The sequence below is a fragment of the Mobula birostris genome, chromosome 1, assembly GCF_030028105.1.
Source record: "Mobula birostris isolate sMobBir1 chromosome 1, sMobBir1.hap1, whole genome shotgun sequence".
Lineage (NCBI taxonomy): Eukaryota > Metazoa > Chordata > Chondrichthyes > Myliobatiformes > Myliobatidae > Mobula > Mobula birostris.
In genome coordinates this window covers 163863571-163887621 of record NC_092370.1, presented here as the reverse complement: position 1 = coordinate 163887621, position 24051 = coordinate 163863571, and the positions used below count along the sequence as shown (strand labels likewise).

The 24051-nt window shown below is 44.0% G+C and overlaps 1 long non-coding RNA gene across 1 annotated transcript in view; it reads left to right on the top strand.

The window, feature by feature from the left end:
- Positions 1 to 17295: 17295 nt before the first annotated feature.
- Positions 17296 to 24051, top strand: part of LOC140208250 (uncharacterized) — an 87589-nt gene continuing 80833 nt past the window's right edge. The window contains exon 1 of the long non-coding RNA XR_011888710.1: positions 17296 to 17342. This is a non-coding gene — a long non-coding RNA (uncharacterized lncRNA). The remainder of the gene's footprint in view (positions 17343 to 24051) is intronic.

Genomic DNA, 24051 nt, shown 5'->3' with positions numbered 1-24051 from the left:
AAACAACAGGAATTCTGCAGATGCTGGAAAGTCAAGCAACACACATCAAAGCTGCTGGTGAACGCAGCAGGCCAGGCAGCATCTCTAGGAAGAGGCGCAGTCGACGTTTCAGGCCGAGACCCTTCATCAGGACTAACTGAAGGAAGAGTGAGTAAGGGATTTGAAAGTTGGAGGGGGAGGGGGTGATCCAAAATGATAGGAGAAGACAGGAGGGGGAGGGATGGAGCCAAGAGCTGGACAAGTGATAGGCAAAAGGGGATACGAGAGGATCATGGGACAGGAGGTCCGGGAAGAAAGACAAGGGGGGCAGGGGGGAAACCAGAGGATGGGCAAGGGGTATATTTAGAGGGACAGAGGGAGAAAAAGGAGAGTGAGAGAAAGAATGTGTGTATAAAAATAAGTAACAGATGGGGTACGAGGGGGAGGTGGGGCATTAGCGGAAGTTAGAGAAGTCAATGTTCATGCCATCAGGTTGGAGGCTACCCAGACGGAATATAAGGTGTTGTTTCTCCAACCTGAGTGTGGCTTCATCTTTACAGTAGAGGAGGCCGTGGATAGACATGTCAGAATGGGAATGAGATGTGGAATTAAAATGTGTGGCCACTGGGAGATCCCGCTTTCTCTGGCGGACAGTGCGTAGGTGTTCAGCAAAGCGGTCTCCCAGTCTGCGTCGGGTCTCGCCAATATATAAAAGGCCACATCGGGAGCACCGGACGTAGTATATCACCCCAGCCGACTCACAGGTGAAGTGTTGCCTCACCTGGAAGGATTGTTTGGGGCCCTGAATGGTGGTAAGGGAGGAAGTGTAAGGGCTTGTGTAGCACTTGTCCGCTTACACGGATAAGTGCCAGGAGGAAGATCAGTGGGGAGGGATAGGGGGGACGAATGGACAAGGGAGTCGCGTAGGGAGCGATCCCTGCGGAATGCCGAGGGGGGGGGGTGAAAGATGTGCTTAGTGGTGGGATTCCGTTGGATCCCGTTGGCTGCTTCATGTGGAATTGCCTTGAATATACACATATTCAAGCCGTTTGTCTTACCCTATTTCCGTTATGTGTCTGCTTGTTGGGCAGTTAGAGTATAATGTAAGTTCGGGGTACCACATCCAAACAAGCACAGCCTGCATTTATAAGGTATAACCCATGTGCTAAAACAATAAAAAGACACTTCATTGGCGTTTGGTCAGATTAAATATGGCATCAAACCACATTGAGACTGATGATTAAAAGCTCAATAGAATGGTTTGGTTTTATGGAACAGCTGATAGTAGGAAATACTGCAAGTGCAAGATAAAGTAATGGATACGTTTGGAGAGGAAATTCAGGAGTTAGGGGCCTATGTGGATGAAGGCACAGCTGCCAAGAGGGGCAAAAAAAACAAGGATATGAATCATAGATCATATAGCAAAGAGGAGCTTTTTGGCCCAGCATGTCCTTGTGAACCATTGCACCCACTTATACCAATCACATTATCCAACATTAGTCCATTGCCTCCTATGCCTTGGTGATTGAAGTACATGTCTCAATGCTTCGTAAATGTTGTGAGACTCTCTACCTCCACACTTCCTCAGGTGGCATGTCCCAGATCCCTTCTACTCCTTGTGTGAAAATAATTCCCTGCAGATCCCCTCTATATCTTCCTTCTCTCATTTAAAACTTTAACACACCTTGTCTTAAAGCATGGGAAACCTTATCTCTTCTTCTCATAACTTAGTATTCCTCTGTCAAATTATGTCTGACCCTTCTCTGCTCCAGTGAAAACAAACCCAGCTTTTCCAATCTCAGAAACAAAATGGTCCAGTTTAGGCAACATCGTGATGAATTTCTTCTGCACCATTTCCAGCGCAAACACACGTGAAAGGATAGGCAAATCGTGTGAATTAGGAAGCCAACCCCACTGACATCTTTCAGAGCGGGTCTGACTTTTCCATGGTTACATCTAACTAGTACGCAGTTCTGGGCTCTGTAACTCAAGAAGGTATATTTGTCAGGGAGATACATAGAAACATAGAAAACCTACAGCACAATACAGGCCCTTCAACCCACAATGCTGTGCCGAACATGTACTTACTTTAGAAATTACCTAGGGTTACCCATAGCCCTCTATTTTTCTAAGCACCATGTATCTATCCTGGAGCATCTTAAAAGACCCTATCTTATCCACCTCCACTACCATTGCCAGCAGTCCATTCCACGCACTCACCACGCTCTGTAAAAACAACTTACCCCTGACATCTCCTCTGTACCTACTTCCAAGTACCTTAAAACTGTGCCCTCTCATGTTAGCCATTTCAGTCCTGAGAAAAGGCCTCTAACTATCCATGCGATCAATGCCTCTCATCATCTTATACACCTCTATCAGGTCACCACTCATCCTCCGCCGCTCCAAGGAGAAAAGGCCGAGTTCATTCAACCTATTCTAATAAGGCATGCTCCCCGATCCAGGCAGCATCCCTGTAAATCTCCTCTGCACTCTTTCTATAGTTTCCACATCCTTCCTGTAGTGAGGTGGCCAGAACTGAGCACAGTACTTCAAGTGGGGTCTGACCAGGATCCTATATAGCTGTAACATTACCTCTCAGCTCTTGAACTCAATTCCACGATTGATGAAGACCTTCTCATCCATCCACTTCCTCATCCAGGTCACTTATGAAAATTATGAAGAGAAGGGGTCCTAGAACAGATCCCCGAGGCACACCACTGGTCATGGACCTCCATGCAGAATATGACCCGTCCACAACCAATCTTTGCCTTCTGTGAGCAAGCCAATTCCAGATCCACAAAGCAAGGACCTCTTGGATCCCATGCCGCCTTACTTTCTCAATAAGCCTTGCATGGGGTAACTTATCAAATGCCTTGCTGAAATCCATATATACTACATCTACTGCTCTACCTTCATCAATGTGTTTAGTCACATCCTCAAAAAATTCAATCAGGCTTGTAAGGCACAACCTGCCTTTCACAAAGCCATGCTGATTATTCGTAATCATATTATGCCTCTCCAAATGTTCATAAATCCTGCCTCTCAGGATCTTTTCCATCAACTTACCAACCACTGAAATAAGACTCACTGGTCTATAATTTCCTGGGCTAAGACCTGGGCTATTTCTACTCCCTTTCTTGAATAAGGGAACAACATCTGCAACCCTCCAATCCTCCGGAACATCTCCCATCCTCACTGATGATGCAAAGATCATTGCCAGAGGCTCAGCAATCTCCTCCCTCGCCAAGCACAGTAGACTGGGGTACATCTTGTCTGGTCGCAGAGACTCAGCCAACTTGATGCTTTCCAAAAGCTCCAGCACATCCTTTTTCTTAACGTCTATATGCTCAAGCTTTTCAATCTGCTTTAAATCATCCCTACAATCACCAAGATCCCTTTCCACAGTAAATACTGAAGCAAAGTATTCATTAAGTATTTCTGCTATCTTGTCCGGTCCCGTACACACTTTTCCACTGTCACACCTGTATGTCCTATTCTCTCATGTCTTATCCTCTTGCTCTTCACATACTTGTAGAATGCCTTGAAGTTTTTCTTAGTCCTGCTTGCCAAGGCCTTCTCATGGCCCCTTCTGGCTCTCCTAATTTCATACTTAAGTTTCTTCCTGCTAGCCTTCCTTATAATCTTCTGGATCTCTATCATTACCTAGTTTTTTGAACCTTTCGTAAGCTCTTCTTTCCTTCTTGACTAGATTTCAACAGCCTTTGTACACCACGGTTCCTGTACCCTACCATCTTTTCCCTGTCTCATTGGAATGTACCCATGCAGAATGCTACACAAATATCCCCTGAACATTTGCTACTTTTCTGCCATACATTTCCCTGAGAACATCTGTTCCCAATTTATGCTTCCAAGTTCCTACCTGATAGCTTCATATTTCCCCTCACTCCAATTGAATGCTTTCCTAACTTGTCTGTTCCTATTCCTCTCCAATGCTATGGTAAAGGAGATAGAATTGTGATCATTATCTCCAAAATGCTCTCCCACTGAGAGACCTGACAACTGGCCAGATTTATTTCCCGAAACCAGATCAAGAACAGCCTCTCCTCTTGTAGGCTTATCTACATATTGTGTCAGGAAACCTTCCTGAACACAACTAACAAACTCCACCCAATGTAAACCCCTTGCTCTAGGGAGTGCCAATCAATATTTGGGAAGTTAAAATCTCCCACCACAACAGCCCCATTATTATTACACCTTTGCAGAATCTGTCTCCCTATCTGCTCCTCGATGTCCCTGTTGCTATTGGGTGGTCTATAAAAAACACCCAGTACAGTTATTGACCGTTCCTGTTTCTAACTTCCACCCACAGAGACTCAGTAGACAATCCCTTCATGACTTCCTCCTCTTCTGCAACCGTGACACTATCTCTGATCAGCAGTGCCATACCCCCACCTCCCTGTCCTTTCTGAAGCATCTAAAGCCTGGCACACTAAGTAACCACTCCTGCCTCTGAGCAATCCTAGTCTCCGTAATGGCCAAAACATCATAGCTCCAAGTGCTGATCCACGCTCTAAGCTCATCCGCTTTGTTCATGATGCTTCTTGCATTAAAATAGACATATCTCAAACCATTGGTCTGAGCACATCCCTTCTCCATCACCTGCCTATCCTCCCTCTCACACTGTCTCCAAGCTTTCTCTATTTGTGAGCAAGAAGCCCCTTCCTCCTTATCTTCAGTTCAGTTCCCACCCCCCACCAATTCTCGTTTAAACTCTCCTCAATAGCCTTAGCAAACTTCCCTTCCAGGATATTGGTCCCCCACGGATGCAAATGCAACCCGTTCTTTTTGCAGAGGTCACGCCTGCCCCAAAAGAGGTCCCAGTGGTGCAGAAATCTGAATCCCTGCCCCCTGCTCCAATCCCTCAGCCACACATTTACCCTCCACTTCACTCTATTCCTATACTCACTGTCGCATGGCACAGGCAGTAATCCCGAGATCCCTACCTTTAAGGTCCTGTTTCTCAATTTCTTTCCTAGCTCACTGTGGTCTGTTTTCAGGACCTCCTCCCATTTCCTAACTATGTCATTGGTACCAATATGTACCACGGCTTCTGGCTGTTCACCTTCCCACTTCAGGATATCGCAGATGCGATCAGAAACATCCCGGATCCTGGCACCTGGGAGGCAAACAACCGTCCGTGTTTCTTTCCTGCGTCCACAGAATCACCTGTCTGACCCCCTAACTATAGAGTCCCCTATTATTGCTGCCATCTTCTTCCTTTCCTTACCCTTCTGAGCCACAGAGGGGTAGGGAGAAGACAGAGCTCTCTTGATGATGCTTAGGTGAGAAGGACTGAGCTTCGACTGTAGTGACCAGACAAAGGGAGGGGTGATCCAATGAAAATATTGGTTAAAGAACTGAAATGGTAGATTGCAAGGAGCTAATTTCTCTTATGAGAGAAATGGGAAATGCAACCTTAAAACTTGAACAATATATAGAAGAGCTTACTTGAGAAGAAGCAATTCTGAGCCTCCTCTAGGGGAATGAGGCAGACTAAGTAACTGAAGTGGCAGTTGGGAAATACTTTAGGTCCAGTGACCATAATTCCATTATTTTTTAAAATAGTTGGAATAGTTTTGTTTAAAATAGAACAGGTTCTCAGGTTAAAATCCTGAGAACATTGAGGGCTTTCAGTAGGAACTAGCTAGGATCGAGTGGGCAACTTTATTTATAGGCAAAGGAACAGTTGCAAGTGGCAAGTTTTTGGAAGAGTTAGCGGCAGCATGTTCCTGTTATGGTGAAGAATAAAAATACCAAGTTCATTGAACACTGATTGAAAAGAGATACCGAGGCTCGAGCCAGGAGAAAGAAGGAAGGGTATATTGCTTTGAGGCAGCTGGGTAAAAATGAATCCCTTAATAAATATTAACAAATTTTAAGTCTAGGGTTAGGAGGGAAATCGGGAGGACAAAAGGCAGTATGAGATAGATTTAGCAAGCAGGGTTAAAGATAATTCCAAGAGGTTCTTCAGTCAGTTACAGTAAAAAGTGACTAGGGAAAGAGTAGGTAATTTTAAGGACTATTAGAGCTGCTTATGTGTGCAGTCACAGGATATGGCTGAAAATTTTAATGTCTATTTCTCCTTGGTATTAAATAAAGAGAATATCATAGATGCCAAAAACTGAGGGCAATAGGTAGTGAAGTCTTGAGACATATACATATTATAAGGAAGGAGGTATTTGGAGCCTTGAGGTGTGTTAATGTGGGCAAATCCCCAAGGCCTGATCAAGTGCACTCTCAAACCTTATGGGAGATCAGGGAAGAAATTGTGGAGGCTCTTGTAGAGACAGATGCTTTACTGTTAGCCACTGGTGACATTCCAGAAGCCTGAAGGGTAGCTAATGTTGTTTTATTGTTCAAGAAATGGCAGCAAAATGGCTCACCAGCTAGTGAAATACAGGCTGGTGAGCCTGTCTTCAGTTGTAGGGAAGTTACCAGAGGGATTTCTGAGGGACAGGATTTACCATCACAAGGACAGTGAAGGCCTGATCAGGAATAGTTAACCTGGTTTTGTGTGTGGGATGTCATATCTGATGAATCTTCTCGAGTTTTTTTTAAATAAGTAACTAAGGAGATAGATGAAAGTAAGGCAAAGGATGCCCTCTATATGGACTTTAGTAAGGACTTTGAGAAGGTCCCACATGGCAGACTGATCTGGAAGATTAGGCCTCATGGGATTCAGGGGATCAAGTGGATTGAATTCAGAATTGGCTCAATGACAGGAAGCAGAGGGTGATGGTTGAAGGTTGATTGGAAGCCTCTGACCAGTGGGGTGCTCCAGGGGTGAGTGTTGGGACATCTGTTATTCATAATTTATGTAAATGATTTGGAAGCAAATGTACACAAAGCAATCAAAAATTTGCTGATAATATGAAATTAGGGGGTCTTGTAGATAGTGAAGCAGATTACAATGAATTACTAAGAGATCTTGATCAGGTGGGGAGGTGGGTTTGAGGTGACGCATTTTGGACATTCCAAGCAGGGTACGACCTATACAGTGAATGTTAGGGCACAGACAAGTGTTGTTGAACAGAGGGACATGGGAGTGCAAGCGCACGGTTTGCTGGAAGCAGCCGCAGAAGCAGGCAGGGTGTTGAAGAAGGCATTTAGCATATTGGCCTTCATCAGGAATAGTGACGTTATGTTGCAGTTATGTAAATTGTGGATGAAGCTGCACTTTGAGTACTTCGTATAGTTTTGGTAACCCTGTCACAGGAATACGAGGGGTGATTGATAAGTTCGTGGTCTAAGGTAGAAGGAGTCAATTTTAGAATACTGATAGAAGGAGTCAATATTATACAGCTCTCACTACATGCACGTGCAGTTTAACTCTTTGAGTGATTATGCAGAAAGTTTTGAAATTAATAACTCATCTCCTTCTACCTTAGGCCACGAACTTATCAATCACTCCTACTGTGGACCAATTCCTGGAGGTCTAAGACGCCGACTTCTACAAAGAGAGGATCTGTATGCTCCACGACCGCTGGGCCAAGTATGTAAATGTAGGAGGAGACTATGTTGAAAAATAAATGCGCTAGGTTTTCTAAAATTGACTCTTTCTACCTTAGGCCACAAACTTATCAATCACCCCTCGTAACACTGTCAAGTTGGAGAGGTGTGGAAGAGATTTAGGAGGTTGTCAAGGGCCACAATTACAGGAAGACATTGGCTACACTAGATCTTTATTCCTTGGAGCGCAGGAGAACGAATGGTTTATAAAATCATGAAGGGTATGCAAGGATAGGGTGGATAGTCAGTCTTCTCTCAGTGTGGGGGAGTCTAGAACTCGAGAGCATAGATACAACATAAGAGGGGAGAGATTAAAGAAGACCTGAGAGGTAATTTCTTTACACAGAGGAGAGCGAGTATATGGAATGAGCTGCTAAAGGAAGTGGGTGAGGTGAGTACAATTGCAACACTTAAGAGGCAGTTAGATAGGATCATGGAGGGGAAGGGTTATAGGCCGAACATGGGCAACTGGGACTAGCAGGGAAGAGGCTGCAGTCAGGATGGATCATATGGGCTAAAGGACATGTTCTTATGCTGCCTTACTCTATGAATCTATGGTTATGACTCCATGACGTGAAGTCTTGAACTCTGATTCAAGAAGCCACATGGGGAGCTTCTGAACTAAGATAACAGGTAACTGTGGAGTTCAATGTGGAAGCTGCAATTTCACCTGTTAACAGCTAATGGATTTCTACTCTATCAGGAACCCTCTCAACCAAGAGGATGACCAGCTCAGTAACCAGATATCACACCTCGCTGAATTGCAGGCAGACTGACCCGTGAGGTTGTTGCTGAGTACACTAGGTTAAGATCCTAGCATTGAACGGTATGGTGAGTAAACAGAGTTAACACATAGATCAGTTGATTGAAGAGGGAATGATTCTATTCTCTTATCTTCCTAACTTTTCCATCTACCTGTTCTCTTGTTCTCCTGAAGACTGGTTCCCACTGCCCTATTGCATGTCCAAAATACTATAAGACCGTAACACATAGGAACAGAAGTAAGCCATTCAGCCTATCGAGCCTGCCCTGTCATACCATCACGGCTGATTTAATATCCCTATCATGGTCCGGATCAGGGTCCCTTTAAATTTACTTTGTTTATGTTATGATCTGGACCGTTGACTCCCTGTTTCCCTTTGGTTCCCTGTTTTTCCATGTCTCTCAGCCTTGGTGATTGGAGGCCATTAACTCTTGGCTGAACCAGTAGTTTATAGTCTCCGGCTTTCAGCCGTTCGGCGCGAGAGCATTTGCAAAGTCACCAAGGTACGGCATGCCAATGTCATCTGGCCGGAGCAAGCCTAGTTTCTGCCTGAAGCGAGTGCCGGTAATTTGCCTTTCCTCACCGGAGCTACCCTGTCAAGTTACCTCGCCAAAGCAAGCCTGCAAAGTTTCCTCACCGAGGATGGTCCGTCAGTTAACCTGCCGGAGGGAATCAAGAACCGCTGTCTACTGTTCCCAGGCCGAGTCGAGAGCTCGCCACGACCCAGAGGTTCCAAGTCAAGTCCTGGCTCCAGGTGCATCCAAGTTCCGAGTCAAGTCCTGGCCCTAGCAGTCTGTGATTCCTGTCCTACCCCCACCCGTCTAAATCCCTTCTCTGCCCCTCTCGCCTCTAGCCCTCGTCTGCAGCCCTCGCCAGCACTTCAGTCTAGCTCTATCGCCGGAGCTAGTTAGGTACTGTCTGGTGTTCTTTCGTGTTGGTCTTGTTTTGTCCTCGCCTCCGTGGGGTAAGTCAGGCCGTCTTGCTGTTGCCCCGTGGGGGGTCATGAGTCCCAGCCCTGTGTCCTGTACCCAAGGAGGGGTCCCGGCTCTCTGTTCTGTGTGTGAGTCCCGGCCCTATGTCCTGTACCCAAGGAGGGGTCCCACTCTGTGTTCTGTGTATGTGTCCATGGTTCCATGTACCTGCTCTCCCGAGACTGAGGCTCTGTTTTTCCATGTTCCTCCTCTCCCTAGCCCATGTCATGTCCATGCCTGATTCTGGGGTCCGAGCCCGAGGCAAGACCCAGGTACTCGGTCCTTGCCCAGTCTCTGGCTCGGAGTCCATACCATAGCCTCTTCATGTCGCCTCTCGTTTTGGGATCCGATTCTGAGTCCTAGCCCAGTCCCTTAGTCTCAGCCTAGTCATAATCCTCAGTCCTTGTCCAGTTCGCTACTCCTGCTTCTGCCTTGCTCTCTCGGTATCGAACAATAAACTAAATTTAATTAACCTCACAAGATGTGTCTTACATTTGGGTCCACCCTTGCTCCTAATGCCCCCCATTGTGACAATCCCTCACAACCCCAGTCTCCTGCCTCTGCCCATAACCTTTGACACCCTGACTAATCAAAACCTATCAATCTCTGCTTTAAATATACCCAATGACTTGGCTCTGCAGCTGCCCATGGCAATGACTTCCCCAGATTCATCACCCACTGGCTAAAGAAATTCCTCCTCATCTGTGTTCTAAATGGACACCCCTCTATTCTGAGACTGTCCTCTCATCCTAGACTCCCCCACTATAGGAAACATCTCCTTACATTGACTCTATCTACATCTTTCAATATTCAATAAGTTTTAATGAGATCCCTTCTCATTCTTCTAAGCTCCAAGTACAGGCCCAAAGCCATCAAGTAGTTCTGATACATTAACCCTTTGATTCCTGGAATCATTCTCCTAAACCTTCTCTGGACCCAATGCCAACACATCTTTTCTTAGATAAGTGGCCCAAAGCTGCACACAATATTCCAAGCGCGATTTGACCAATGTCTTAAAAACCCTCAGCATTAAATCCTTGCTTTTGTATTCTTGAAATGAATGACAGCATCACATTTGCTTTCCTTACCACCGGCTGAACCTGCAAGCTAACCCTTAGGGAATCCCGCTCACACTTCCAAGTCCCTTTGCACCACTAACTTTTGAATATTGTCCATGTTTAGAAAATAGATAATGCTTTTATTCCTTCTACTAAAGTGCATGACCTACACTAGATTCCATCTGCCACTTCTTTACCCATTCTCCTAATCTAGTTTTGCAGACTCCCTGCTTGCTTAACATTACCTGCCCCTCCACCTACCTTCACACTATCTGCAAACTTGGCCGTAAAGCCATCAATTCCATCATCTAAATCAGTGACATACAGTATGGAGACTGACACAAAATACATATTAAGTTTGTCTGCCATTTCTTTGTTTCCCCCATTACTACCCCTCAAGCATCATTTTCCCGCGGTCTGACATCCAATCTTGCCTCTCTTTTGCTCTTTACATGTCAGAGACATTTTTTTGTATCCCCTTTTATGTTATTAGCTAGCTTAACTTCATATTTTATCTTTCTCTCCTTATGGCTTACTTTAGTAGTCTTCCTTTAGTTGCTTGTGTTCTGTTTTGCTGTGTTCTGTGATGTTCTGCTAAACATTGTGAGCATGCTATGTTGGTACTGAGAAGTGTAGTGACTCTTTCGGACTACCCCCAGCATATCCTTAAGTGTTGGCTGGGAATGCAAATGGTACATTTCATTGTATGCTTTGATGTACATGTGATAAATTAAAACATCTGAATCTGAATCATACTCTTTTCTATAGTAAAAGCAATATACCAATAAAAGCTATTGATTCTATTAATCAAAAATTGATAGGCATAGCACAGACACACACAGACACACACACACACACACACACACACACACACATCACAGCCCAACATAGACAGAAGCAGTGAGAATCTTGTACCAGAATAAGGAGCGATCGATGAGTAGGCCTGACCAACAATTGGCCTACTAGAGTCAGTGATAGTTGATTAATAGCACAGCAGTGAATTGAACTAAGCTATCAATGGAATTTAACTGAGAGAAAGGATATAGTATAGAAAAGGAAGAGGTGTTGCAGAGATTGCCTGACTTCATAAGAATATAAGAAGCAGAAGTTGTCCATTCAGCCCCTCAACCCTGCTTCCCCATATAATCAGATCAGAACAGTGCTGATTTCTTGCACTCACCCCATTTCACTTGATTGCCCTAATAAAATCTATCCACTTCTGTCCCATATCTATTCAGCCACTGAGTCTTGGGTAGAGAAATGCAAAGATTTACCAAAGTTTCAACCGCAAACATCTGATGCAGAGTTATAACCTGAAATGTCAAAAATTCTTTTGCACCCCATATGCTGTTCAAGCCGCTGAATCCCTCTGGCAGACGGTTTGCTGCTAATAAAACTATTTAACCTTCCTCTCATGAAACTGCCTGCCTCACGTGCACCTATCCATAATAATAGAAGTGATCACGACACGGTCCTCTTGGAGAAGTTCCAAATTCACACTAAGGATTCTCACCATGGTGATGTCTTACTCCACAATGACATTTAATGGGACAGTTAGAACACATCTAATGGCCAAACAGTGGCTATCTCCAACAATGGAGTCTATCTATATACGCTTGACATTCAACAGCTTTACCATCAATGAGTCATTTCCCATACCATCCAAGGGGACATCTTTGACAAGGAATTCAACTGGAATTGCCACACAGATACTCCAGCTACAACTGTGTTGAAGATGATTGGCTCAGAATAGAACATAGAACAGCACAGTACTTGATGTTGGTACAGCTTTTTAATCTACTCTAAGATCAATATAATTGCCTCCTCTATAGCCCTCCATCTTTCCATCATACATGTGCCTATCAAAGAACTTCTTAAATAGCCCTAATGTATCCTTCTCTACCACCACCCCTGGCAGCATGCTCGACTCACGCACCACTCTTTGTGTATAAAACTTCTTTCTAACATAGTCCGTATACTTTTACCAATCACTTTAAAATTATAGTCCCTTGTATGTACTAGACACCTCCAACCTGGAAAAAAGTCTCTGCCAGTCCATTCAAATTATGCCTGTTATCATCTTATGCAACTCTATCAAGTCACCTCTCATCCTCCTTCACTCTGAAGAGAAAAGCTATAGTTTGCTCAACGTGAACTCATAAGACATATGTATTGTCTAATCCAGGCAGCATTCTGGTAAGTCTCCTCTGCACTCTCTCTAAAGTTTCTACATCCTTCCCATAAAGATGAAACCAGAATTGAACACAATATTCCAAGTATAGAATAGATCTGGCAGCTCAGAAACCTGTGGACCATTGGCAACAGCAGAATAGCACATCACCACAAGGCAGTACCTCATGGAGTGGCCTATCACACATTTACTGTCAATCTGGGTGATCAACCCTGGTTAATAAAGAGCATAGTAAGGTACTAGACATCCCTAAAATTAGGTGTTAGTGTGTTACGCTGGCACCCAGGACTACACATATGTTGAACAACAAAAGTATGCTCTAGGCTGTGCTGAGGGACTTCACAACCAAGAGATTACTAGATTGTGGCCTTGTTGTCCCACAACATTAGTCAAGAATAGTGGAGGACAACTTTTGGGAACAGGAAGCTCCCAGAATACCCATAACATCAACGTTAATGGAGCCCATCAGGTGACTGCTAAGGACAAGACAGAAGCAGGTGTAGCTGAGTTCAGCAAAGGTGAGGGGATGATCAACCTCAGCTGATCTCCACCAGCACAGGAACAAGTCTTCAGCAGATTTGATTCCCCCCAAATTTATGTCAAGGAACTATTGTGTGACAGGACCTAATAACATCCCAGCAGAGCTTATGAAGACCTGCATTTCAGATCAAGCTGTATCTCCAGCTAATTTGTTCTAGTACAGTTGTAACATTGGTATCTACTCGACTAGGTGGAAAATTTCTTAGGAACATCCCATCCACAAACAGCAGGACAAATTACCTAACATGCCCAGTCTGACTTTATGATGGAAGGAAGGACTGATGAAGCATATGATAGTTGGGCCTAGGTAGCAGCCTTGAGAAGCTCCTGCAATGATATTCTGAAGCGGAGTTGATTGGCTTCTAACAACTGCAGCCACTTTCCTTACTGTGAGGTATGGCTTCAAAATGATTTAACCTTCTTGAGTGGTACTCTGGCATTGTTTTAAACAAGATCCCCTCCATGTCATGCACCATCCTAGCTTGGAAATTTATCACTTGACCTTTTTCACCACTGGGTCATAATCCTGGAATCCCCTCTTCAATAGCATGGTGAGAGTGATTTCATCAGAAGGACTCTGGCAGTTCAAGAAAATGGATCCCATCACCTTCTCATGACAATTTGGGACGGACCACAAATGTTAGCCTTTCCTCAGTGACTCCCAGATTCAAATAAATAAATAAATATAATAAATGGGAAGAGACGTATACGTAAATACCTAAATTGATATTTATGCATTAATTCCTGGTATTGAGTGGGAAGATCTGAGACGTCTGAACCAATCTAATTTCCTGGCTACACTTATTACTCTAATAAAGAGGCTTTCTTGAGAAATGGATTCATGGTGATATTTGCTTCACTATTTGAATGAGGGATACGTAGTCTTGAAATCTCCAGACAGAATTACTATGAAGACAAAAGAGACTGCAGTTGCTAGAATCTGGAGCAACAAACAATTTGCAGGAGGAAATCAATGGACTGAGTAGCATCTGAAAGGATCTGTCAATGGCTCAGGTTTAAGCTATGCATCAGGACTCCCAGAGCTGTTGCTACTCGACCTGCTGAGTTCCTCCCGCAGATTGTTTGTTGCTACTGAATTATGCAGGAAAGGTCGGTGCTGACCGTACCACTTGGCGACAGCTGTGTAGGAATGGGGTTTGTATTCTGGAGATGGAAAGAACAACCAGAAGACAGCAGAAGAGAGCCAGGAGAGATGCAGCCGTGGTTACCACCACTACTACATATACATGTCCCACCTGCAATAGAGCTTGTGGGTCCAGGATAGGACTGTATAGTCATCAAAGATTTCACTGTTAAAGGAGTGGACGTTATCATTGCATTTCGATGGACAACCAAAGAGAAGAGAGAGATTGTAGTGAGAAATTGGGTAGGACTTGGCAAAATCTGGAGGGTGAGGAAAGGGAGGATTGAAGAGGTCTGACCTGCCCTTTGCCTACGTCTTTGATCTTGTCCAAATTAAAACAGCCACCAGCTCAATGTCCCTTAAGGCAATGGGCTGAGATCAAGCTGACACCATGATTTTATTGATTTGTTGAGCATATTTCAGAGTTCAGGTGCCAGACTCTGCTCCCATTAGCTTGTGAACCAATACTCCATTTCTAAGTTACGAATGAGGAATAGCAATTGGGGGAATATTGTTGTTATAAATCTGACCACAGATTTAAATTGAGCCAGACATCAACATGTGGTTCCATGTGCTCTTTCAGGTGAAATTTCTCTTGGCATTATTCCTAGAGTAAGGGAATTCACTATGGCAGTCCAGCCAATGGCTATCTCTCAATCAACATTACTGAAGTGATTTATCTGGTTAATATCTGTTCTGGATCCCTTACTCTTCGTGATTTTTATAAATGACCTGGATGAGGAAGTGGAGGGATGGATTAGTAAGTTTGCTGATGTCACAAAGGTTGGGGGTGCGTTGGATAGTGTAGAGGGCTGTCAGAGGTTGCAGGGGGACATTGATAGGATACAAAACTGGGCTGAGAAGTGGCAGATGGAGTTCAACCCAGATAAGTGTGAAGTGGTTCATTTTGGTAGGTCAAATATGATGGCAGAATATAGTATTAATGGTAAGACTCCTGGCAGTGTAGAGGATCAGAGGGATCTTGGGGTCTGAGTCCATAGGATGCTCAAAGCAGCTGTGCAGCTTGACTCTGGTTAAGAAGACATATGGTGTATTGGCCTTCATCAATAGTGGAATTGAACTTAGGAGATGAGAGGTAATGTTGCAGCGACAAAGGATCCTGGTCAGACCCTACTTGGAGTACTGTGCTCAGTTCTGGTTGCCTCACTACAAGAAGGATGTGGAAACCATAGAAAGGGTGCAGAGGAGATTTACAAGGATGTTGCCTGGATTGGGGAGCATGCCTTATGAAAACAGGTTGAGTGAACTTGGCCTTTTCTCCTTGGAGCAACGGAGGATGAGAGGTGACCTGATAGAGGTGTATAAGATGATGAGAGGCATTGATCATGTGGATAGTCAGAGGCTTTTTCCCAGGGCTGAAATGGCTGCCACAAGAGGGCACAGGTTTAAGGTGCTTGGGAGTAGGTACAGAGGTGATGTCAGGGGTAAGTTTTTTACGCAGAGAGTGGTGACTGCATGGAATGGGCTGCCGGTAACGGTGGTGGAGGTGGATACGACAGGGTCTTTTAAGAGACTTTTGGATAGGTACATGGAGCTTAGAAAAATGGAAGGCTATGGGTAACCCTAGTAATTTCTAAGGTAGGGACATGCTCAGCACAACTTTGTGGGCCAAAGGGCCTGTATTGTGCTGTAGGTTTTTTGTTTCTATCATATTCTATTTATTTGAACCATTGGCAGCAACATTTCCTACAGGGGTGATAATTCATTGACAATAAATTCTTTGTAATGCCCTTGGTTTGTGAAAGGTATTATTTAAACACTTATATAACCATAGCACAAAACCAGGCCTTCAGCCCAACTCATCCATGTACACCAAGGTAACTAGATTAGATTAGATTAGATTATGAGGACACTACCAAAGCTTATTGCATATTTCCCTAAACCTTTCCTGTCAATGTACTTATCTGAATGTCTTTTAAATATCATTATTGATCTTGCCTCAACTGCTTTCTCTGACAGATTGACCCATGTATGCACTGCCTTCTGGCTGAAGAAGTTGCCCTCCCATCCAAGTCCCTTCTAAATCTTTTTTTCCTTTCACTTTAAATTTACACCTTCCAGTGTTAGGTTTCCTTTCCCTGGGAAATAAAGACTGTGTCCCTCATACTTGTGTTTCATTTCCTTCCCAATTGTGGGCAGATACAACCTTCAACCAGCCACGAATTTACCAACCACACAAGAAGTAACAGAGAATTTGCCTCAGCACTATTAACTGTCTGTATACAGCTTATCTGTATCAAGCTGTCTCTTTCACTCAGTCTGCCTGTCTATAACTCTGTATTTTAAAAAGTGCTCAGTGAAATGGACTCTGAATAAACCTTCAGAAACCTGGATCTACCAGGGAAGTGGTTAAAAATGAAGGAAACTCTCTCCTCCTGCACCAATGCCTTTTACTACAGACTTTTTTTAATTCCGACATTGTTAATGCAAATAGTATGGAAAATAATCTGCGTCCGTTTATCGTGAATCAATTTACCAAAAACTTGGCAGAAGGTTTTGAGGTATTCAGCCAAAAGCAACTACTTGCCTAATTTTAAACTCTCTCTCTCTCTCTTTCTCTCTCTCGCTCTCGCTCTGACCTCCAGGAACACTGGACTAACGGGCTGTTAGAATTCATCTTCCAAATGACTGCACAAGAGACTGTTCGGTGTCAGTGAAAGCTCTAGATTTTGTGAAAGGGGAGGGTATGAGAGGAGACAGCTAGCGATGGAGGGCTGCAGGCAGCACAGATATTAGACAGTTGCAGGGCAATGTGACAGTATTTCGTGCAGGCAAAATGCTGATAAATTACCCACACTGAGAGTCAGCGCCTTCCCTTATTCTGTCGGGTTTGGCAGTGGCAAGCAAGAACGGAGGCTTGTCAGCAGTGAATGTGTTGATATGTATGTGTGTGTGTGACAGAAAGAGAGAGAGAGAGAGAGAGAAAGGAGGTGGGGGGGGGATTTGAAAGGGGTCTCTCTGGTGCGGGGGAGACAAAAACCCGCTGAGGATTCCCGCCGCTCTCTCAATGTCACGATCTACCACAGGAAATCTATCTACACAGCTTCCTTTCTCCCAGGGAAGGGAGATTACAATTAGCTTTTCATCGTGAGCTTTTGGCAGATTCGGCAGCATACTCAGTCCCGAGGAGAAAAGCAGGCATCGGGTAAGACAAAACTGCAATTTTACTTGGATCGCTTAACTTGAGGGGTTACATGACATGAGGGGATGGGTTGCAAAGGTTATTTACAAAACTACAGAAATTAGCGATTTTTTTTTCAAAATGCATAAAATGATATCCTTTTCTTCCCCTTGCTTGTTTTCCCCCAGAAACTCTGTCCATTTGTATCATATCTCCCTCTCACAATTTAGCCCCAATGGCAGTTTCTGATTTCAGTATTCTGTTGGGATTGTAGAGGATGAATGAGAGACCGTTGTCCCTTACTGAGGCATCCCTGAGTATTGCGAATTGCTTGTATTACAGACTGGAGCCTCCTGAGGTACAGTGGGCTGTGGGGGTGGTAGGGGAACATTTGTCAGAGAAGCTGATCTCTATATGGAGCTGTTTTAAAAAGCATTTGAACTTATTTCTGTGTTGTGCTGCCGCTGTTTGGAACCACAGAGCATAGACTTTCAGAGACGAGCTTTACGGTATGCTTCATAACTAAAGTTGTTGAAATCCCACCTGATTAGCTTCATGAAGGGTTTTGTTTTTTCCTCAGTGGTAATTACTTTGTTTGAGAAACTTGCCAATGCAGCAATTCTGGGTGAAATTCGGGTTATGCACCTGCGGTTCCTTGCAAAGGGCAAGGGATGGGAGATGGTGATGTGGGGATGTGAAAGGGTAGCTGGTGTGATTTGCAGGAGGGGGAGCTTCCAGGTTTTGTGGCTTTGGAAAAGATTACAACGGCAAACGCCTCACCACCTTTACAGTTGCTGCCATGCTTTGAAAACTGCCAACTTGATCTGAAAAGCAGCTGCAAAGTTATATACTGTATTGCCAAACATGGTGACGGGATGCAGGCTCAAGCGCAAGGTCCATCTGATGAAAATGGCGCTAAATCCCGCCAGCCAATCTTGCATGCTGACAAGGGAAGCATTGGTTCTTAGAGGGACGGGGACCTCAGAGGTAATTTTAAAAAGAGTCCACTACCGCAAGCCCTCAGAAGTTATCGTAGAACACCTCAACCGAATGCTTTCGAACGACATTGATATGAAACTCTTAGTTTATTGGAGACTTCAATATAATTGAGCGTTTATGCCTATCATTGTGTATTTGCTATGCAACAATAACCACAGAACACAACAAATAAAAATTCCCTTTCTTTTTCTGAAGTAAAAGTTGAAACAGGTTGGATTGAATTCACAGCAGGTGGCAGCAGGGAGTCACTATCCAATAGCTCGTGGGCTGGGGCCGCCTGGGGGGGGGGGAATAATATTTAAATAGCTCTCAAACGGTGGCAACCTTTTCAGCAATTGTTCTTGTTACCCCCTCTGTGATTTGTGATAACTTAAGAGTTCGTAACCGTTGTGTGCGTTTTTTTTACTAAAGAATGATTTGCAGTAAATAAACTTAATGCTGAAACAATTGTGGTGGACAGTGGGAGAGGAACAGTCTGTATCAGGCGGAAGGGTCCATTTGTTGGACTTGGCTTGTGCACTTGAATGAAGGAGGGTCGCGTTTTTGACTTTTAGCGTGCTGCGTGTGTTGGACAATGCCTATTCAGTACTTGCTGTTCAGTACACAGTCGTTATTGGCTCACTCTGCAGCACTAGACGATCCATAATGCAGAATATGTCCGAGATTTTAATTAAGAGCCCATTCCGCCACACTTTGGGTGATCAAAGCTTTCAATGACTCTCCCCGAGGGGAATTAAAATAAGATATACAGAAGTTTTTTTTCTAATACATTAAGTGTGCCTTAATTAATATATGCCGTTTAATTTGATGAAGGGAAGTATACGAACGGATTGTGGAATTCAGTGACTGAGAGAATTAGGTCAGTCCACAGATACAAGCAGCTCCCAGGAAACTGCAAAAACAAATTTTAAACAAATTAAGTTCTATATAAAAATGCCAAATAGTCTTGTAAGATATTTGCTGCAGGCAAATTTTGAACGTATAGATTTGTAGAGTAAGTGCAATATGGTTGAAAATAGTGAGTAAGTTTGGGGGTTTCTTTAAGATCAACATGTCTCCTCATCGCTTTTGAATTCTTTTTTGATCAGTGATTGCAGTTAGGAATAAAATGATCGAAATCTTCGCATATCACACAGAGTGGAGGATAGGCAATGTTGTTCTGCTGTTCAAGAAAGGCTCTAAACATAAACCAGGAAATTATAGGCCAGTGAATCTAACATCAGTTGTGCGAAAGTTATTGGAAGGTATTCTAAGAGATTAACTCGTTGGAGATATAGCGATAACATGTGTACTGGGGGAAAAGGCTCCGTCAGAGAGCTGGACTAACATCAAAATCATTACAAATCTCAAAACTAGATCTAATAGCATCTGTTGTTCATGCATAGAACAGAGAGATCGTACGAGTCTTCTAGACGGAATCATGGCCTCCAGTATATTGGCGTAGGCAATGTGCTGATGGACGGCTACGGCCTGAAGCATTGACTGTTTGCTCCTTTCCATGGGTGCTGCCTGGCCTGCTGAATTCCTCCAGCATTGTGTGTGTGTTGACTTCCATGTATAATACATTGTAGTTTTGCTGGAGTCAGCTGTGCGCACAGTGATGCCAGTCTACTTATCGCATGCTCCCTCCACAACCTGCAGAAGTTGAAGAGTGGAAGCAGTCTGTGACCTTTGGTGAATATCCCATGGAAAGCGGGGGACTCAACTCACTGCGAGTGCCAATTGACTGATGTTGATGGCCACAGCATCTCCAGCCTCAGTTCCCAATGCTATTGGACACTACGTCAGGGTGACCCTCCACCGTCTGAAGCCTCCATGTAGTTCACGTCAGAGCTGCTACCTGTGGTCACTGGCTTCTTGACCAGCCCGTGACCGAATGTGGGTGAGCCCACACATGGTAGGGGAAGGGTGTCAATTGGGGCAAATGATCTGCACTCGGCTGGTTCGACACAGAGGAGAGTGCCATGTCCCCTCACCAACCCTCCTGCCAACCGCTGTGCTTTCCGTCCTCCCCCATGGCAGTCTTTATACAGATGGTCAGGGACTTGACACCTTTCCTTGTGATGCAACAGCTGTGAGCTTTCCATGCAGCCTGCATTGGTGTTGCACAGGTCCCATTTTAGTGCAAGGTTGCAGGTGCAAATCTGTTTCTAACGTATTATGGAGCAGCTGGTAGAGACTCAGGTTCAATCCTGATCCCAGTGCTATCCACATGGAGTTTGCATGTCCTCCTTTCCTTTGTCCCCCCCCCCCCCCCAGACTAGTGGGTTGCTACTATAAAGGCTTGGTTCAGACTGCTCTTGGTGCAAAGGTGAGCGGTAGAACCTGGGGAGAGTCCATAGGTGTGTGAAGAGAATACAGTGAGTCAGGATATGATTAGTGTAAAAATGGGTGCTTGATGGTTGGTGCACGCAATGGGTTGAAGACCCTATCTCTATGCTGCATCTCACTATTATTCACTCTAACTCTCCCTTTACCTAATTTAGCAAATTATTTCAAGTAATGCATTGAGCACCTGTTATAGCACTTGTTTAGTGCACATGAGCAGAATGAAGTGCAATTTCTAGGCAATAGCCAGTAACATCGGGTGTTTAGGAATTTGCTATTGAGTAATAGTGCGAGGGAGTTAGATTAACGTGAACAAAAGTATATGTATATTTGGCACAGGGCAGGGGTGGTGGGGATGGAGTTGCACTTTGAAGCATCTGGATTAATGTTATGCATTCAGCTTTCTTTGGGATGGGGTTGAGGCTTACTGAGCAACTATTGGATTAAATGTCAGAAGAGATTCAGACCACAATTCTGCCAACATTTAGTCAATAATGTAATTTAATCTAGATGTTCGATAATTCAGCCCTGCATAGCGTGTCGCTGAATGATGTTAGCACAGGGTTTTGGCATTAATCAAACCATTTTTGTTGTTATTTAGCTTTTAGAAAGGGTAGTAGCGGCAAGGCCCACTTCAAGGCTGATCATGGTGACACGACTGATTTAAGATCTGATGATGTCTCAAGCTTTAAAATGATGGCAATACTGCCTCTTAAAAACCATTATGAAGTGGTACCCCTGATGAGAAGCTGGAATAAATTCTCTTAAAAATGTGTTATTCAATTTGACCAACTCCCTCCTCCAACTACTCATCAAAGCATATTTGAATGCTTGAGTTTTAATATTCTTCAAATGACATTTAAATTAAGAATAAAATAACTCAGTGATAAATTATTTTCTTTCTTTTATCGCATGGTGGGAGAAAGCAGTACACTGATCCTGTCCCTGTCCTATAATCCACAGTGGAATATTCTAATAAAACGAGGCTGTTAAGGTCATACTGGGTTAACTTTGACCTCCCTGGCAGACATGAAAGTCAATGTCTGATGACACTGTATCAGACATGAGAGTTCTAGAGGCATACAACACTGAAACACACTCTTCTCTCACTAATACCATACAGACCATCAATTACTATTTACACTGAACCTACAGTAATCCATTTTTTTAAATTCCCCACATTCCAATCAACTTCCACCAGTTTCCACCAGACCAATCAACTACTACTATGTATGCAAACTTGAGTTTGCAGAAGAAATTATAACAGGAAGAACATGCAAACTCCACACAGACAGCACTTGATGTCAGGATTGAACCCATGTCTCTGGGACTGTGAGGCAGCAGCTTTACTAGCTGTGCTACTATGCCAGCTAGTCTCCTAGACTGGTGGAAAGAGAACAAAAGTCCATCTAATTCAGTTTCTTGGTGGTTGCATAATCCAGTGATAACCATAAGACATAGGAGCAGAATTAGGCCATCTGGCCCACTGAGTCTGCTCCGCCATTCATTGATGGCTGATCCTTTTTTTTTTCTCCCCGTAACCTTTGATGCCATGTCCAATCAAGAACCTATCAATCTCTGCCTTAAATACATCCAACAACCTGGCCTCCACAGCTGCACGTAGCAACAAATTCAACAAATTCACCACCTTTGGCTAAAGAAATTTCTTCACATGTCTGTTTTGGAAGGGTTTCCCTCTATCCTGAGGCTGTGCCCTCTTGTCCTAGACTCTCCCACCATGGGAAACATCCTTTCCACATCTACTCTGTCTAGGCCTTTCAACATTTGAAAGGTTTCAATGAGATACCCCCTCATCCTTTTGAATTCCAGTGAGTACAGACCCACAGCCATCAAACGTCCCTCGTATGATAACCCCATCATTCCTGGAATCACCCTTGTGAACCTCCTCTGAACCCTCTCTAATGCCAGCATACCTTTCCTAAGATGAGCGGCCCAAAACTGTTCACAATTCTCAAGGTGAGACCTCATCAGTGCCTTATAAAGCCTCAGCATCACATCCTTGCTCTTGTATTCTGGACCTCTTGAAATGAACATGGCATTTGCCTTCCTCCCCACTGACTCAACCTGCAAGTTAACCCTTAAGGTGTTCTGCACAAGGACTCCCAAGTCCCTTTGCATCTCAGATTTTTGGATTTTCTCCCCACTTAGAAAATAGTCTGCACATTTATTTCTACTTTCAAAGTGTATGACCATGCATTTTCCAACATTCTATATGAGGGGTGTTCGTGGCCTAAGGTAGAAGGAGTCAATTTTAGAAAACCTAGCACATTTATTTTTCAACATAGTCCCCTCCTACATGTACACACTTAGTCCAGCGGTCGTGGAGCATATGGATCCCTTCTTTGTAGAAGTGGCCCACAGCAGGGGTGATTGATAAGTTTGAGGCCTAAGGTAGAAGGAGATGAGTTATTAACTTCAAACCTTCTGCATTATCACTCAAAGAGTTGAACTGGATGTACATTTAACGAGAGTGTCTTGGACCTCCAGGTGGTCCACAGCAGGGGTGATTGATAAGTTTGTGACCTAAGGTAGAAGGAGATGAGTTATACAGCTCTCTTTGAGTGAAAATGCAGAAAGTTTGAAGTTAGTATCTCATCTCCTTCTACCTTAGGCCATGAACTTATCAATCACCCCTGCTGTGGATCACCCCTGGAGGTCCAAGATGCCGACTTCTACAAAGATGGGACCCGTATGCTCCACGATCACTGGACTAAGTGTGTAAATGTAGGAAAAATAAATTTGCTAGGTCTTCTAAAATTGACTCCTTCTACCTTAGGCCACAAACTTAACAATCACCCCGTATCATTTGCAACTTTCTTGCCCATTCCCCGAATCTGTCTAGGTCCTTCTGCATCCTGCCTGTTTCCTCAACACTACCTGCCCCTCCACCAATCTTTGTATCATCTGCAAACTTGGGAAAAAGCAATCTACCCCATCATTTAAATCATTTATATACAGCATAAAAAGAAGTGGTCCCAACACCGACCCCTGCGGAATACCACTAGTTATTGGCAGCCAACCAGAAAAGGATTCTTTTATTCCCACTCGCTGCCTCCTACCAATCAGCCAATGCCCTAACCATGTTAGAAATGCTCCTGTAATACCATGGGCTCTTAATTTGATAAGCAGCCTCATGTGTGGCACCTTATGAAAGTCTAAATATACAACATCTACTACATCCCCCTAATCTATCCTCATCAAAGAATCCTAACATGTTTGTCAGGCAGGATTTTCCCTGAAGAAAACCATGCTGACTTTGTACTATCTTGTCTTGTGTCACCAAGTACTCATCGCCTCATCTTTAACAATTGACTCTAACATCTTCCCAACCACCGAGGTCAGGCTAACTGGTCTATAATATTCTTTCTGCTGCCTTCCTCCTTTC